The 16,139-nt window shown below is 35.0% G+C and overlaps 1 protein-coding gene and 1 pseudogene across 1 annotated transcript in view; both read left to right on the forward strand.

Moving 5' to 3' along the window:
• Positions 1-6,408: 6,408 nt before the first annotated feature.
• LOC141519724 (U4 spliceosomal RNA) lies at positions 6,409-6,486 on the forward strand (annotated as a pseudogene).
• A 3,348-nt stretch (positions 6,487-9,834) lies between these two features.
• The window catches only part of INPP4B (inositol polyphosphate-4-phosphatase type II B), a 981,822-nt gene continuing 975,517 nt past the window's right edge, over positions 9,835-16,139 (forward strand). The window contains exon 1 of the mRNA XM_074229241.1: positions 9,835-9,853. The gene's annotated coding sequence lies outside the window, so the exon portion shown is untranslated. The remainder of the gene's footprint in view (positions 9,854-16,139) is intronic.

Consider the following 16,139-nt stretch of genomic DNA (forward strand, 5'->3'; position numbering starts at 1 on the left):
CACATTCCCTTTAAATATGGGGACCGTACATTCTACATTTGTATATTCTACAAGCTCAAAGCATATTACTAACTCTAAATGCTTGATAAATAGGTATTTGTGGAATGAATGAATGAATGAATGGATTGCTTTTTTACTGTTTCACTGGAAATCAGTGCCAATAAAATCTGGCAATGAAGAAAATGGCAAACAGGAGAACAGATTAAATCTGCCTGGACCCTTGTTCTACTCTTCAAGAAAATTATCTGATTGGTGATTAGAAGAAAAGTATCATTGGGTTAGTTAGTATCTCAGTGAAAGATACCAGCCTTAGAAATAGAGAACAAGCTGTTGCTTGGAATTCAGAGTAAAGAAGAGTTTATTGATATTTTTCTCCTTATAATTTATAAAGATGTGCTATAGTCCACAAGAAGAAGAAAAAGAGATTGACCTCTTTTGACCACCTTATAGACAGATGGAAAAGATCACTTGTAACTGAATAAACTAGGCAAAATGTGAACTCCAAGGAGAATAGAATGTTTTTCTTTCATTCTTCTTTGTCTGATGTTTAGACTGTGTCATGACATAAGACTCAAAGTCAACTCATATGAATTATATTGAGGGCTGATATAATCACCCACATGCTATAGAGACTGGGGCTTGACTACCAAGCATCTTTCTGTGACTGGCCCTATCTTTACATTTTTATCTTTTTTCATAGAAAACATAGCAAATTTATTTCTTTCATTATTATACTGAACTGAATACCAATATAGATATAAGTAGCCTATTATACATCATAGACAAGAATTTGGAAGGAGAAATATTGTAAAAGATTTCATTGGTGACATATTTATCTAAAAATTAAGTTTCATAGTGAATCTTATAGTAAGAGCGTATTTTGTGTGCTTCACTGGAATCCTTATAAAGAAAAACTAAAGAAGGCTCCTAGTATATGGGGAGGATCCTCTGTGGCAAACTTATAGAAGTATATGAACAAGAGTGGATGGCCAGGATGGATGAGGTGTGATCAACTGATACACATTGATTGGTACTTGATGGAGTAACCATACATAGATGACAGACATATGGAAATATGGAAAATTAATTATACTCAGGGAAAACTGATTAGAAAATAGCAAAGGATCTATGTTCCTGCATCTAACAGTTGTGAGAGGAAAAGTATAGGCTTAAGGAGTGGTCATTAATATTATGGTGCAATGGATAGTGTGCAAGGCTTGGAGTTAGGAAGATATGGATTCAAATCTCAATTCAGACACTTGCCAGCTGTGTTTCTGTGGGAAAGCTAATTGGCCTCATTGTGTCTCAATTTACTCTTCTGTAAAATTGAGAGAGTTGGATTTATAGGTCTCAAAATTATTTTCCAACTCAAAATATATGAACTTATGATTTATTAGGCTAGCAAAAGAAATTACAAAGTGAAGAGAATTGGTTTAAAGTAGTAGAACTATTGAATACTCCCCTTGAATCTGAGTTTCCTGCCTTGGTTATTATTCCTTTGTAATCTGGGTTAATTGAAATGGAGACCCTGATCTGAGTTTGGAATCCCAACCACACTGCTATTGTTGATGCTGCTGCTGACTTCTGGACTTGCTCTTTTCTTGTACCCTGTCCCAGGACTCCCCGGGTTGCTGGGAAAAGCAACCCCACCACCATTCTGTACTCACGTTCCCTTCTCACTTTGTTCTGCATCTGAGAGCCAGATGGGGAAGAATTGGGAAGTGAGTGACAACTCTGCCAGTTGGCAGCTGTCTCTGATGCTGTGTCACAATATTAGTGTATCCCAGTGTGGATCTGAAACCTTCTTTGGTGCTAGTGTGAAATATTTCCCTAATCTCTGGAATGTTCTATGGGTTGTATGCTTCCAGACTGACCTTATCCTCTGTGTCTGTATATCATTTTGTATATCTCCTTGTGCCAACATGAGTTGGTCAAAGGACTCACTATAATTTTTTTCTGGATTTCTTTGTCAGAGCTGAGTCTGGTGATTTTTATAGATCTGTTTGGAGGAATTGTGGATGGCAACTTAGTACATTACTTCTTTCTACTCTGCCATCTTGGCTCCCAGTCCAATTTGTTTTTACAAAGAAATATTTATTTTAAAGGTTTAACAAGAATATTTCCCCATAACATCTCAGGAACTTGATCCCCTCTATACCACTCTGATCTTTGTGCATAGAAGGAATAATTTAGATCAATTTCTACAAAATTTAGCCCCACAAAATTACAAGTCCAACCCCAATTTCCTCACCTGAGCTTGGTTTCTATGCTTGGGAATCCTAACTCCAAAATCCCTCTGGTTCAAGTTCCTGGGTGAAGAATCTTACCCTCTCCCCCTAGAATTGGAAAAGGACAAATGAAACAAGACCAAATTCCTAAACCCTTTTTATCCCCTAGGGGGAGGAGGGTTACAGAGTCTAAGGAAAGAGGAAGGTGGCTCTTAGACTCATCCTTCTCCAGTTTATAGTGTTGATTCTGAATGGCATTATTCACCCCTAGATGCTTCAGGAAATAGAGAACAACTAGGACTGCCATAAATTTAAAAGGGAAAGGCAGTTCTCAATTTGGATTCAATGGAAAAAAGCTCTTCTCAACCACACAGCAGTCTAAAAAAAGAAAATGAAATCTTTTCTCTCAGAAGCAGGTCCCTGACATCTTCTCTGAGGCCAACTTCATCATAAGTGATCTGGGTATGTTTCCAACCCCAGTTACAAATTCACTCTCTGTATGTATCTGTGTTATTTTAGTGTATATGTGTGTATATTTTGTGTGTCCAAACCTGTAATTTCATGATAAGGAATTCCCAGGTTGCAAACTTTCTTCATCCTATGAAGATCAGTAACTCTTCTATGATAAACGTTTGGTGTTACAGCTGGGATTCTGACCTTTTATTTTATGGCACAGACTCCCTTTGGAAGAGACACTGGTTCCTTCTCAGAATAATTTGGTTAATTAATTAATTTTTAAAAATTTTATCTTATTTAAGGCAATGGGGTTAAGTGACTTGCCTAAGGTCATACAGCTAGGCAATTATCAGGTGCCTGAGGCCAGATTTGAACTCAGAATATTTTTAAAAATAGAATAAAATATATGGGATTACAAAGAAAACCAATTATAATAAAATACAATTATGAAAATATTTTTAAACATTTCTGAACCCCAAATTAGAATCCTGACAGTTTTCTGGAATGCTGAAAGACTAAGAGGCTTGTCCAGTCTAACCACAGAGCCAGTATGCATTAAAGGCAGAACTTGAACTCTGCTCTTTTTTGACCCTAAGGTTGTCCTGCATTCATTTGAGTTTCTCTTTATATCCAAAAATATAATTTTGTGATGTTTTAAACTTGTTAAATTGAACTTTTTAACCAAAACATTCTCCTTCTCTCTTCTAATCAACTGCCAGCTTTAAATGTCCAGTTCTTGACCATATTGTTGTCCCTAGTAGGAGCAAAAACTGAACATAACTTGCTTCCTATTTCATGGTGGCCCTGCCTGGCCATGCTTGACATTCAGTTTGTTGTTGTATTTGAATTATTCATTTCATCTGGTGCATATTCTTCATACAGTTGAATAATAACCATTTATTAAAGGCATACTTCTTAAAGTCTGCCATAATGGAAAGAGATATATATCTGGAGTCAGAAGACTCCTTAGCTCTGCCATTTGTAAGCTGCCTCTTGTCAAGACTTATAACTTCCTGATACCTCAGTTTCCTAATGGACAAATTGAGGATAATGATATTACATACCTCAGTTGATTATTGAATCAGTTTGTAAAACTTCAAATGCTATAGCTGCACAAGTTATTATAGTCCTAAGATAACATCTCTATTTCATCTTTATTGTAACTATCCTCAAGTGTAGGAACCATTTTTTTTCCTGCAGAATGCTTTCATCACAGCAGCTGCCTCCACAACCTAGAGACAATTTTCTTGTTTCTATCTGTTTCAGTACCCTCTGTATCTTTTTGGGCCACCCACTGAATTCTTCCCAATGTGAAGGATGCCTGCAGCTCTTAGTTCATTTGCAGAATCCAGCTTACTGACAGGTGTTAAATGCAATGATTGCTTAAGTCTTTCTCAGCTCAGATTATCAGTTTTTCCCACTTCCTCAGGATTCTTTTGATGTTTTACAGCCTAAAGACCTGAAAGGGAATTTTTTTAAAGACTTCAGTCATTAAAATATAGAATAATATAAAGATATTTAAAAATATTTTGAAAGTGACAAGCCCAGTTTCCATCAAATGAAGAATATTTTATGCAAGTTATACAATTGTGGCATGGTAGACTGGAAATTGGTCTTAGAGTCAGGAAGACTATCCACATCAGGTGCTGATAACAGACCAGCTGTGTGACCATTATGAAATCACCCCAATAGTCAATTATTTAATTATTGAAAGTAAATTTAGTAATAGATATCTTTTTTTTACAAGTCACTGCTTAGATTTAATGTGTATTATAGTGTGAATTCAGCCATTTATTTGCCTTTTCTAATCATTCAGGTTACAAAGACAAAGATAAACTATTTCATGTCCTCAGGGAACTTACATTCTACTGAGTGGAAACAAGATGAATCCAGACAAGTAAATGCAATGTGTTTTCTTAAAAGAATACTAGAAACCTGGATTATAGAGATGAATTTCAAAGAAGAAATGACACTTGAGCTGAAGAAAGCTAGGAGTTCTATAGGATGTGGGCAAGAAGACCATGACATCAGGGAGGTGATGTCATGATAAAGACATGAATTGGACTTCAGTGAGAAGGGACTGCTAAGTCACCAGCCTCACTTTCTCTTCCAAAGCCATTTGGATCCAGTGGCCAGATATTGATCAGGACAACTGGAGATGACCCTGGATGCAAGGCAATCAGAATTAAGTGACTTGCCCAAGATCACACAGCTAGTTAGTGTCAAAAATTTAAGGTCAGATTTGAACTCCTGTCCTCCTGACCCCAAGGCCAGTGCCTCTGTCCACTATGATATGCAGCTGCCTTGGCAAACATGGCAAGAGGGAATTGGAGAATCAAATGTGAGGAATGGCAAGAATGCAGATTTGACTGGATAAAGAAGAATAATATATAGTCAATTTAGAAAGGCAAGCTTGAGTCAGATTATAATAATCCAACATTATTAGAATTGTTATTAGTACTTATCTCAGGGAGTGAGTAGTTAGATAGTGCAGTGGATAGAATTTAGGAACACTGGAGTTCAAATTTAGCTTCATACACTTATTAGCTGTGTGACCCTGAGCAAATCACTTATCCCCATTTGCCTCAGTTTCCTCATTTGTGAAATGAGCTGAAGAAGGAAATGGCAAACCATTCGGGAACTTTGCAAGAAAACCCCAAATGGAGTCATAGAGAATCAGACATGCCTGGAAAATGACTGAAGACAAATGAATTCTTTTCATGGCCCCCAAATGTTTACTATGTTAAAGGCAAAAAGGAACCTCCTCCCCAATAGGAAGAAACTTTTGCCCCATATGACATTTCCCCATATATGACAGACCATTTTTGAAAAAAATCTGGGGTCTAAAAACTGAGAATGTCTTATATAGTGACTGTAGATTTTTTTTACTTGTGTTTCCTGCTTTTTTCAAACTCATTATCTCTGTGCTCATTGTTTCACATTTGTCTCTGTTATACTAGGTTATATTTGGCCACATTCTGCCCAGAAATGGCTCAGAAATTGGGAAGAGACAAAACGCTCACTTTTTGCAGATGACATAATGGCATAACTAGAGAGTCCCAAAAAAATCATCTAAAAAACTTCTAGAAATAAATAGCAACTTTAACAAAGTAGGATATAAAATAAACCCTCATAAGTCCTCAATATTTCTATATGTGAGTAGCAAGATACAGCAGAGCTAGAAAGAGAAATCCCATTCAAAGTAACCTCAGACAAGATAAAATAACTTCCTGCCAAGACAGACTCAAAATCTTTTTGAAAACAATTACAAAACACTTCTCACAGAAATAAAATCAAATTTAAATAACTGGACAAACATCAACTGCTCATGGATAGGTCGAGCTAATATAATAAAAATGACAATTCTACCAAAACTAAACTACTTGCTTAGTGCCCTACCAATCAAAATTCCAAAAAAAAAAAATGCTTTAATAAGTTAGAAAAATCTGTAATTAAATTTATGTGGAGAAATAAAAAGTCAAGAATTTCCAGGAATTCAATGAAAAAAAGTGCAAAAGAAGGTGGCTTAGCCTTACCAGATCTAAAATTATATTATAAAGCATCAGTCATCAAAACTGTCTGGTATTGGCTAAGAAATAGAGTGGTAGATTAGTGGACTAGACTAGGTTCAATAGCAGGAAATGATTATAGTAATTTGCTGTTTGATAAGCCCAAAGAGTCCAGCTATTGGGGTAAAAACTCTTTCTTCAATAAAAACTATTGAAGCTTTGCACAGTGGCGGTATCGTAGCCAATGAGGTTTATCCGAGGTGTGATTATTGCTAATAGAAACAAAAACTATTGGGAAAATTAGAAGTTAGTATGGAAGAAACTTGGATTAGACCAACACCTCAAACCCTATACCAAGATAAGATCAAAATAGATACAAGACTTAGACATAAACAATATTATAAGCAAACTAGAAGATCTAGGAATAATTTACCTGTCAGATCTATGGAAAGGGAAGCAGTTTATGACCAAGGAAGAGATGGAGAACATCATTAAAAACAAACTAGATAATCTGATTACATTAAATAAAAAAGCTTTTGCACAGACAAAACCACTGTACCAAGATCAAAAGAAATGTAGTAAATTGGAAAACAGTTTTTACAGCTAGTATTTCTGACAAAGGACTCATTTGTAAAATATACAGAGAACTGAGTCAAATTTTAAAAAAAAAAGCGCCATTCCCCAATTGACAAATGGTCAAAGGATATGCAAAGGCAATTTACAGCTCAGGAAATCAAAGCAATCAATAGTCATATGAAAAATTGCTCTAAATCATTACTTATTAGAGAAATGCAAATTAAAGCACCTTGCACCTCTCAGACTGGCCAATATGACCAGTAAGGACAATGATCAATATTGGAAGGGTTGCTGAATTCAAGCTCAAAATAATCCAGTTTTAAAAAAGGAATGGAAATCATGCTACTGAACATCAGTTTGATCTTCCTCCAACTGAGAAAACAATTTGAGACTGGCTACACAAAGAAGAAACCCTACTGAAAATGAGAGGCAAATCAGCCAAATGGCCTATCTTAGAGGGAAAATTGAAGAGATGAATTGAAGAGCAAAGGGCCATTGGAATTCCTGTGTCCACAAAGATGGTTCAGCAGGAGGCAAGAAAAATTGCTGATGAAAAATAAGTGATTGAATTCAAAGGAGGACATGATTGGTACTTCAGGTTCATGAAATGGAATGGACTAAGCACGTGTCCATACACCAGACTTGCCTAAAAGATGACTGAAAGTGATGAACAGAAGGTCCTTGAATTTCATGATGAATAAAACCTGAGTTGAATAACTTTATGTAATACATTTGTTTTCAAATTTCAGGTGTGCCTTATACATGGGGAAATACAGTAGTTATGATACATATTGTACAGTAGATAACCTGAACCTAGAAAGCAAAAAATAGGATATCTGTTCCTAGACCAGGGCTTTGTACTTTTTAGTCACAAGATTCAGGAAGGGAAATGTCAGGTGAAGAAGAAAGGATAGTCATCTAGTGCTTAAAAAAATATTCCAGGTGCATAGAAGGCTTTATATAAATTTTAGCCATCATCATCATCTTCTCCTTCCAGCTTGTACATGATAGATCTTGTACTTATTCTAAGTTGACTCTAGATCCACACATAGCCTCTCTAAGAATCAGACTATATATTTCTTCCAAATTTTCAAATAGCCCTTTCCCTTATCTAGTCTGCTATTGTCATTTTTACTATATTAGTCTGGCCTGCCCATGAGCAATTAACATTTCTCAAATTATTTAGGTCTACATTTATTTTTGTTTTTGTTTTTATAGGACAATGGGGTTAAGTGACTTGTCCAAGGTCACACAGCTAGGCAATTATTACATGTCTGAGGCCAGATTTGAATACCTGATTCCAGGGCTGGTGCTCTGTCTACTGTGCCATCTAGCTACTCCTGTCTTTATTTTTGCGAAGAATATTTTTATAGTTGTATTCTTGGACATCCTGTGTGAAAATGTATGTGTAAAAGTGGGTATCTGTCAATTATTTTATATATTTTGTTGCTATTTTGAATGGAATTTCTCTTTCTTTTCCTGTTGGCTTCTGCTGTTAATACAAAGAAATGCTGCTGATTGTTGTGAATTGATTGTATTCCCTGAAATAATGTTGCAGTTATTGTATCAATTAATTTTTAGTTGATGCTTCAAGGTTCAAGATCATTTGTTGTTTTTCTGTCATTAGTCATGTCTGTGTCTATTGTCTATGTGAACCCATGGACTATGTCATGCCAGCCCCTTCTAACCTTCACTATCTCTTGGAGTCTATCTGAGCTCATGTTTCTTGTTTCCCCTAACACTATTTGTCCATCTTATCTTCTGCTGTCCCTTTTTTCCATTTGCCTTCAATCTTTCCTGTCATCTGGGTCTTTTCCAGGGAGGAGAGGAAGTGTCTGGGAGAGAGGCTTCTTCTCTTTAACAGCACCACAGATACACTGTGTGGTTTTGAAATCACTGAGGACAATTCTTCCTTCTTTTGTCCTCATACACCATCTTTCTTCCACCTCTCATCCTGCCCCATGGTCATGAGGACCATTGTGGGAGATGGGCCATCCCTTCATGACTTATCTGTGTCTGTAGTGTATTATATTTTGCATCATCCTGCCTCCATTCTTACTCAACTAAATTTGACCCAGGCACAGTTTCAGTTAGTTGTGGCTCTCCTTACATAACAACTGTGTAAGATTTTATCTACTGCTCTCTTTCTGAGTTGGATTTTCCATAGGATTTTAGGCAGCTGATTCTCCCTATCCTCTTCCTCTATCCACTGAAGGATTCACTTATGAAATCATGTTTTGCTGGTGCCAAACCATTCCAAAATGACTAACTTCATACTTATTCCTATGAGGCATTTATGACTTTAGGGCAATCAGCTTTATCACGGGTAAATAAAATGGAGAATGTGGAATAATTGCTGGGTTCTTTTCCTCTCTCTCTCTCTCTCTCTCTCTCTCTCTCTCTCTAATGTTCATATGAAATAGAAGAGATATACATTGACTCTAAATTTTTTAAAAAATGGGGCAAACACAACATTATGAGTTTATAATGGCTAAATTTCTTGGTTTATTCATTTCCCCCAAAAGTTCAGCAGTTTAAGAAAAATAATAACATTAATTTACATTTATATGCCTCTGCAAAGTTTTCAGGTCTCCTTCCAACAGCCTTATGAAATAGATTTTGTAGGTTTAAGTTTGCCCATTTCGAAGATGAGGAAACTGAAGATCAAAGAAGTTTAGTCATTTATTTCTCCAGAGAAATATATAGATAACATGAGCCAATGCACAGATTAAACTTCATTTCTCCTGACTTTGGGTCTGGGCTCTTACTATCTCTCAAAAATATTGTCTTACTGGTCAATGGGCAAGATAAATATTGTTGCTCCTCAATCACTTAAAATGTTTTAAACTAGGAATTTGTGAAAACTTCATTGTTAATATAGAAAGACATTAGCTATTGTGATTTAATTGTCAAAGTAGAGAGAGGGTGTTAGTAAGTACCCCAAGGATTTGTCCTTGGATTCATTCATTTATTTATTTATTTATTTGTTTGTTTGTTTATTTATTTATTTATTTAATGGAATGAAGCAAGGAAGGCAAGGAAGGAGACCTAACATACTGGACAGTAGACTCAAGACATCCAAAGGTTAGAATAATGTTTGATGTTTGAATGTTAGATGTTAGAATAATGTTAGATAAAGTTTGATGGGGGTAAATATGAAAGTGCTATACTTGTGTTAGTTTGTTTTCAAGCAAAGTTCAGGTCACAAGGCTTGGCTATATATCAGTTAAGGTGAAAAGATATTAGGGATAGTTGGAGTTAATGGGAATCGATCTTAATGAAAGTTTAAGTGTGAAGTAGAAGTCCAAAAAGTTTATTTGATCTTAGTCTACTTTATAATTGGCAGCTAGGTGGCTCAGTGGGTAAAGAATTGGACTCAGAGTAAGGAAGACCTAAGTTTAAATCTGGCCTCAGTCACTCACTAGCTGTATGACCCTGGGCAAGTCATTTAATTTCTGTTTGCCTCCACTAGAGAAGAAAAAGGTAAAACACTGTAGTATTTTTGCTAAGAAAACCCATGGGTGCTCACTTCAGCAGCACATATACCAAGAAAACCCTATGAATAGTACAGTCCATGGAGTCATTAATGTTGGACATGACTGAATGACTGAGCAATAACTATTTTATAATAGAATCAAAATGCCCAGAGTGACATGGATGGTAATCCAAATCTGATCAGGCCACATCTAGTCCATTATGTTTAGCTTGGAGCACCATATTTCCAGAAGAATGTCATTGAGTTACATTATTTCTGAAGAAGGGTCAACAAAATGGTGAGAGAACCATCCACATGAGCATCATTAGAAGACTCTAGGGCCATTTGACCGTGTAAAGATTGGATGTAGTAAAGACATAGTTGCTTTTTGCTAAGTGTTTGAAAAAAATCAACTTGAAAAGGGATTCAACTTGATCACCCATACATTATTATGTATGAATGATTTGTCTCAGAATTAGGAGAAATGAATGGAAGAAACAGGGAGAGCCAGGTGTGTGCTTCATTTGAGGAAAAGTCTTCAGACAATTGGAGCTATTACTAAATGCAATGCACTGCTTTGTGAGTTGGTAAGGACTCTTTCCTGGGAATATCCAGTGAAGGTTGTCCAGTGATTTGGAACATTGTATATGGGATTCTTGTGTTTGCATATGTTAGAAGAAATGTTTCTGATGGCCATTCATGAATCCATACTCAATGATTTACGTGTCAGGAATATAGCACTTGTGAAATGACTTCATATAATGCTTTCTTTTCTTTCTCTTAAACTTTATTAGCAGTAGCTCCTGTCTGACTTTCATTGCTTGTCTTATCTGGGTTAAAAATGAAAATTATTTTCCTCCTGAATGTTTAATCAAGAGCTCAGGATTTTTGCAACTGACTTTAATTTCTACTCAGTTTGTTATTTCAAGTGTGCATTCTGCTCTGAGACTAGTCTTAAATTATATAGTATATTCTAGCTAATTATTTTATATCCTAGAATTTGAAATGTTCATGTGGTCTCTTTCTGAAAAAATTCTATGCATTTTCTGGAGAGCCTGAGTAGTATATTGGATAGAAAGCCAACTTTGGAGTCATAAAAACATGGATTTAAATCCTGCGCCTGAGAGATAGTGGCAAGTCATTTAACCTCTTTGTGCTCCAAGGCAACTATCTGAGTTCATAAATTATGAATGAGTTGCCAGTTTGAACCATTGAATGGAATTGTCCTTCTTATACTGATAAAAATCACAGATTGTCATCCCTCACCTTTTTATCCATATGTATTTGTGAGGATGTATATGTAGACAATATATCTTATATTAAACAGTTCAGCTCTCAAAAATGATTTATACCTTCTTGTCTTCATGAATATATTGGAATTTTTCAACTAAATCAATAGTTTTATATAACCAAGAATTCATGTGGTATTTAATGATGTTTATTTCATTATAATAGAAAATTCAGATGTACTTGACTATATATTCTCACTGTGTTACATGTATCTGCTAAGAATGATTTTATTTTTGGTCTTCCAGTCCATTTTCTGTGGGCCCATTCTTCACAGTTCTACTGGTGAACTATGGAGTGAAAACTGTAGCCCACTTTCCTGTTTACATTTTATACTTGAAATCCAATAAGGATATGCTGTCTAAATCATTTTAGATTGGGCTTGATATCATATCCAATGGGGCTGAATGGTTAAATAATGAGAATTCAAGCATCATTCAATTAAAATTACTTAAAATGACCATTGGGGATAAGACAATTTATATTACAATTGTGGACTTGCATCTTAGATGTTGTGCATTACTCTTTTCATCAATAGCATTGCTAAAAGGGAATATATGGATGATTTGGTTAGCTTTCCTTTTCTTGTTTCCCTCAATCCAACCTTGTTAAGAAAATTAAGACACAAAGATATTGAGACTTGAACCCAAATCTTTAGCCTAAGATCCAGAGCCCTGTTCACTGTGTCAATGTTGTCTTGCTCTCAGTTTCATTGAACTCAATTTAGTAGCTCTCATAGGAGGGGAGAAAGGTAGAAAGGCTTGACACACTGGCAAGAAGTGGTTTCTACTCATTTTGTGCCCCTCTATTCTTTTGTAAGTATTATCTTATAGAAAGTTTGCCATTTAAACATCTTTTCTGGGGAATAATATAACACTATAGATTTTATGATTTAATGATGAAGAGCTCAAGAACAAAACAAGTTAGGTGGCATATATAAAGGATAGCATCCACATTAAATGCATGTAATGAGTTTCCAAGAAGGTCATGTAAGGTAATTTTAAAAAATCCAACCCAGGGATAATAAATCATAAGTGACAAACTTTTAAACAGGAGAAAATAAAAGCTTGTCAACCTCCCTGTTGTGCCTCAATCTCTCAGGTTTAGCTGGCTAAGAAAAATTACACACAATGGCAATTTCTAGCTAGCATACTGAGGTTTTTATCTGCTCCCTTTCTGGAGGAAAGTGCTTTGATAAAGACAGGTAAAAGATGAGAAGGGAAGTAATATAATAAATGGTATTCTAATAAGGAAGTGAAACTATAAACCTCTATTTACCTGACTATCTTGTCTGGAGTCTTTTCATTTTGTCCCCTCCCTAGTCTTTTAGCTGTCAGTCCTAAGGGAGGTTATAAAAACAAAGGACTCAAAGAAACAAAGTATATTAGAAAGGATGCTGAATTTTGATTCAGAGGGTCTTGGTTTGAATCCTTGCTTGAGTTCCCAATGGTAGGGACCTAAATTAGGTAGTGGCTGTGTGAGACCAGAGAAATGGAAACATGATGTAGAGGTAGAAACCCAAGTAAGTACAAAGACATGTCTAGCATTCCATGTCTAGATCATGGAGATCATGTAGTCCAATATTCTCACTTTACAGATAAAGAGATTGAAACACAGAAGGGTTAAATGATTTTTTAAAGATCATTCAGGAGAAAGAAGCTAGCTAAACTGGGGTTGGAATTTTTGTCCTCTAATTCCATATTCAGAATTGCGTTCCTCATCCCATTAAGGTCTATTCTTGAAAATGCTAAATGTCATTTTCTTCTTCAAACCTGTTGATTTCCATCATATGAACAAATACATAGTATTTTTTCAAACTACAAATTTGTAGATAATGGCATGAAGAAATTGACAGGTACACTTGATTGTTTTAAAAAATTAAAAACAACAGGAATGGATTGCTACCGGCTATTTTCTGATTTTTGTTATAGGGTTTCCAGCTAGGTTTTGAAATGTTCTTCAGTGGATTAATTTTTAAAATGCAATTTTGGCATTTCTTTCTTTTTTTGCATCATCTACATTTCCCGATGTATTCCTCCCCTCTTTCCCTCTAAGAGAATAATTCTTTATAAGAAGAATAAAAAAGATGAAAAAAACCTCAGCAAAACTAAGTAATATATGGGGGAAAGTATCTAATCCATTAATTTTTAAACTTAGTTTTTACAGAAGGGAAAGCACCCTTTAGTTTAACTGCTCTTATCTATCAGCTTTAATTGGTGACTTACAGAACCTATTATGTTACTTTTTCAAAAGAGATCAAGCATTACTGTTAGGTCTGTATATCCCTCAAGCTGAATGATAGATACAAGTTCTTTAGTTCTGAAGTAATGCTGTGAGGTTTCTGATCTCATTGTCAAGACAACTCAACAAGTATATATTCAACACCATTTTTTTTTATTCTGAGTACTCTGTTAAGAGCTTAGGGGTACAAAGAAAAAGCATAAAGTGGAACCTGCTCTCAAGGAGCTCATAGTCTAATGGGAGAAGAGACTACATGTAAGCAAGATTTTTTAAAAAGCAAGTTGGTTTCTTTGTCTAGACACACAGTCCCTCCCCCTACAACCAAATCCATACAATGGGATGATGGATTGAAGAAATTCCTAGATAATATAGGCTTTCTCAAAATTCATTAGATTGAAATAATTGGCTAACAGGTCTTTGATTGTAAATTAAGAAAATTTTCTTGGTAACAAGACATATAAAAGATCATTCACTCATCCTCCCCTCCCCCATTGATATCCATGCTCCCTAACAACTTTTACAAGGACTCATTTTTAAAAATAACGTTTTTATTTGAAATGTTGAACTCCAAATCCTATCTCTCCCTTTCTCTTTCCTTTCCCCTCCCCTCCCTTTCCCTGAGATGGGAAGCAGTCAAGTTATACATGTGCAATAATGTAAAGCGTGTCCATAATTTCATGTAAGAAAAATTGAATAAAAGAAAAAAATGAAAAAGAAAGTGAAAAATAGCATGCTTCAGTCTGTATTCAAAGAGTATCTGGTTGTTTTTTCTGAAGATCATAGTCCTTTGGGATTTTTCGATCATAGTATTCCTGAGAATAGATGAGTCATTTAAAATTCTTCATCAAGCAATACTGTTATTACTGTGTACAACATTCTCCTGGTTCTGTTTACTTCACCATGCATAAGTTCATTTAAGTCTCTCCAGGTTTTTCTAAAATCATTCTGTTTGTTATTCTTTATATAATTATAATATTCATTACAATCATATATCAAAATTTGTTTAGCCATTCTACAATTGATAGGCATTCCTTAGATTTTCAATTTGTAGACAGAGGTGCTATAAATATTTTTGTACAAATAGGTCCTTTTCCCTTTTGTGGATGTCTTTGGGATATAGACCTTGCAGTGGTATTGCTGCATCAAAGGATATGCACAATTTCATAGCCCTTTGGACATAGTTCCAAACTACTCTCCAGAATGGTTGAGTTCACAATTTTACCAGCAGTCCCAATTTTCCCATATCCCCTCCAACATTCTACATTTTCTTTTTTTGTCAGATCTGTCACACTGATAGCTGTGAGGTGATACCTCAGAATTGTTTTAATTTGCATTTCTATAATCAATAGTGGTTTAAAGCATTTTTTCATATAATTTTAGATAACTTTGGTTTCTTTATCTGAAAACTCCTGTTCATATACTTCGACCATTTTTCAATTGGAAAATGATTTGTACTTTTTATAAATTTGACAGCTCTCTATGAGCTCTTTATCTGAGATATTTATTTCAAATTTGACCCCCTCCCACCCCCCCTGCAAGTTTTGCCCAGTATAATTTTGTTGCCTTGGTTTTGAAAATTATATAATCAAAATGTTCTATTTTATATTTTGTAATACTCTATATCTTCTTTGATCCTAAATTCTTCCCTTACCTATAAATCTGACTCTCTTAATTTGATTATAGTATCACTCTGTAAGTGTAAATCATGTACTTATTTTAACCTTCTATTGGTATAAAGTATGAAATGTTGGTCTAAATTTAATTTCTGCCCTTTAATTTCTGTCCCTACTATTTCCAGTTCTCCCAGCAGTTTTTGTCAAATAATGAGTTTTTGTTTCAAAAACTTAGATCTTTGAGTTCATCATATACCAGATTGCTGTGGTCATTTATTTAACATAATTGGTACCTAATTTATTCCACTGACCCACAACTCTAATTCTTAACCAGTGCCATATCATTTATTTTGGTAATTGCCACTTTATAATAACAGTTTGAGATCTGGTATAGCCGACTTGAGTATCTTCTTTTGTGTTTTTTTAATTGATTCCTATGATATCTTTGAGTTTCTGTTCTTCCAGGTGAATTTTGTTATTATTTTTCCTGGCTCTGTAAAATACTGTATTTCCCCATGTAAAAGATGCACCCTTTTTGAAAAATTTGGGATTTAAAAACTGGGATTGTCTTATACATTATTTGTAGATTTTTTTTAACTTGCATTTCCTGCTTTTTTGCTCTTGGTGTCTTTGTGCTCATTGTTTCACATTTGTTACTAGTATATTAGCTTACATTTTGCAATATTCTGCCCAGAAATGGCTCAGAAAAGATTTTTATACAGTGCTGAATTTAAGTTAAAAGTGATCCAGTTTG

The sequence above is a fragment of the Macrotis lagotis genome, chromosome 3 (assembly GCF_037893015.1).
Source record: "Macrotis lagotis isolate mMagLag1 chromosome 3, bilby.v1.9.chrom.fasta, whole genome shotgun sequence".
Classification (NCBI taxonomy): Eukaryota; Metazoa; Chordata; class Mammalia; order Peramelemorphia; family Peramelidae; genus Macrotis; species Macrotis lagotis.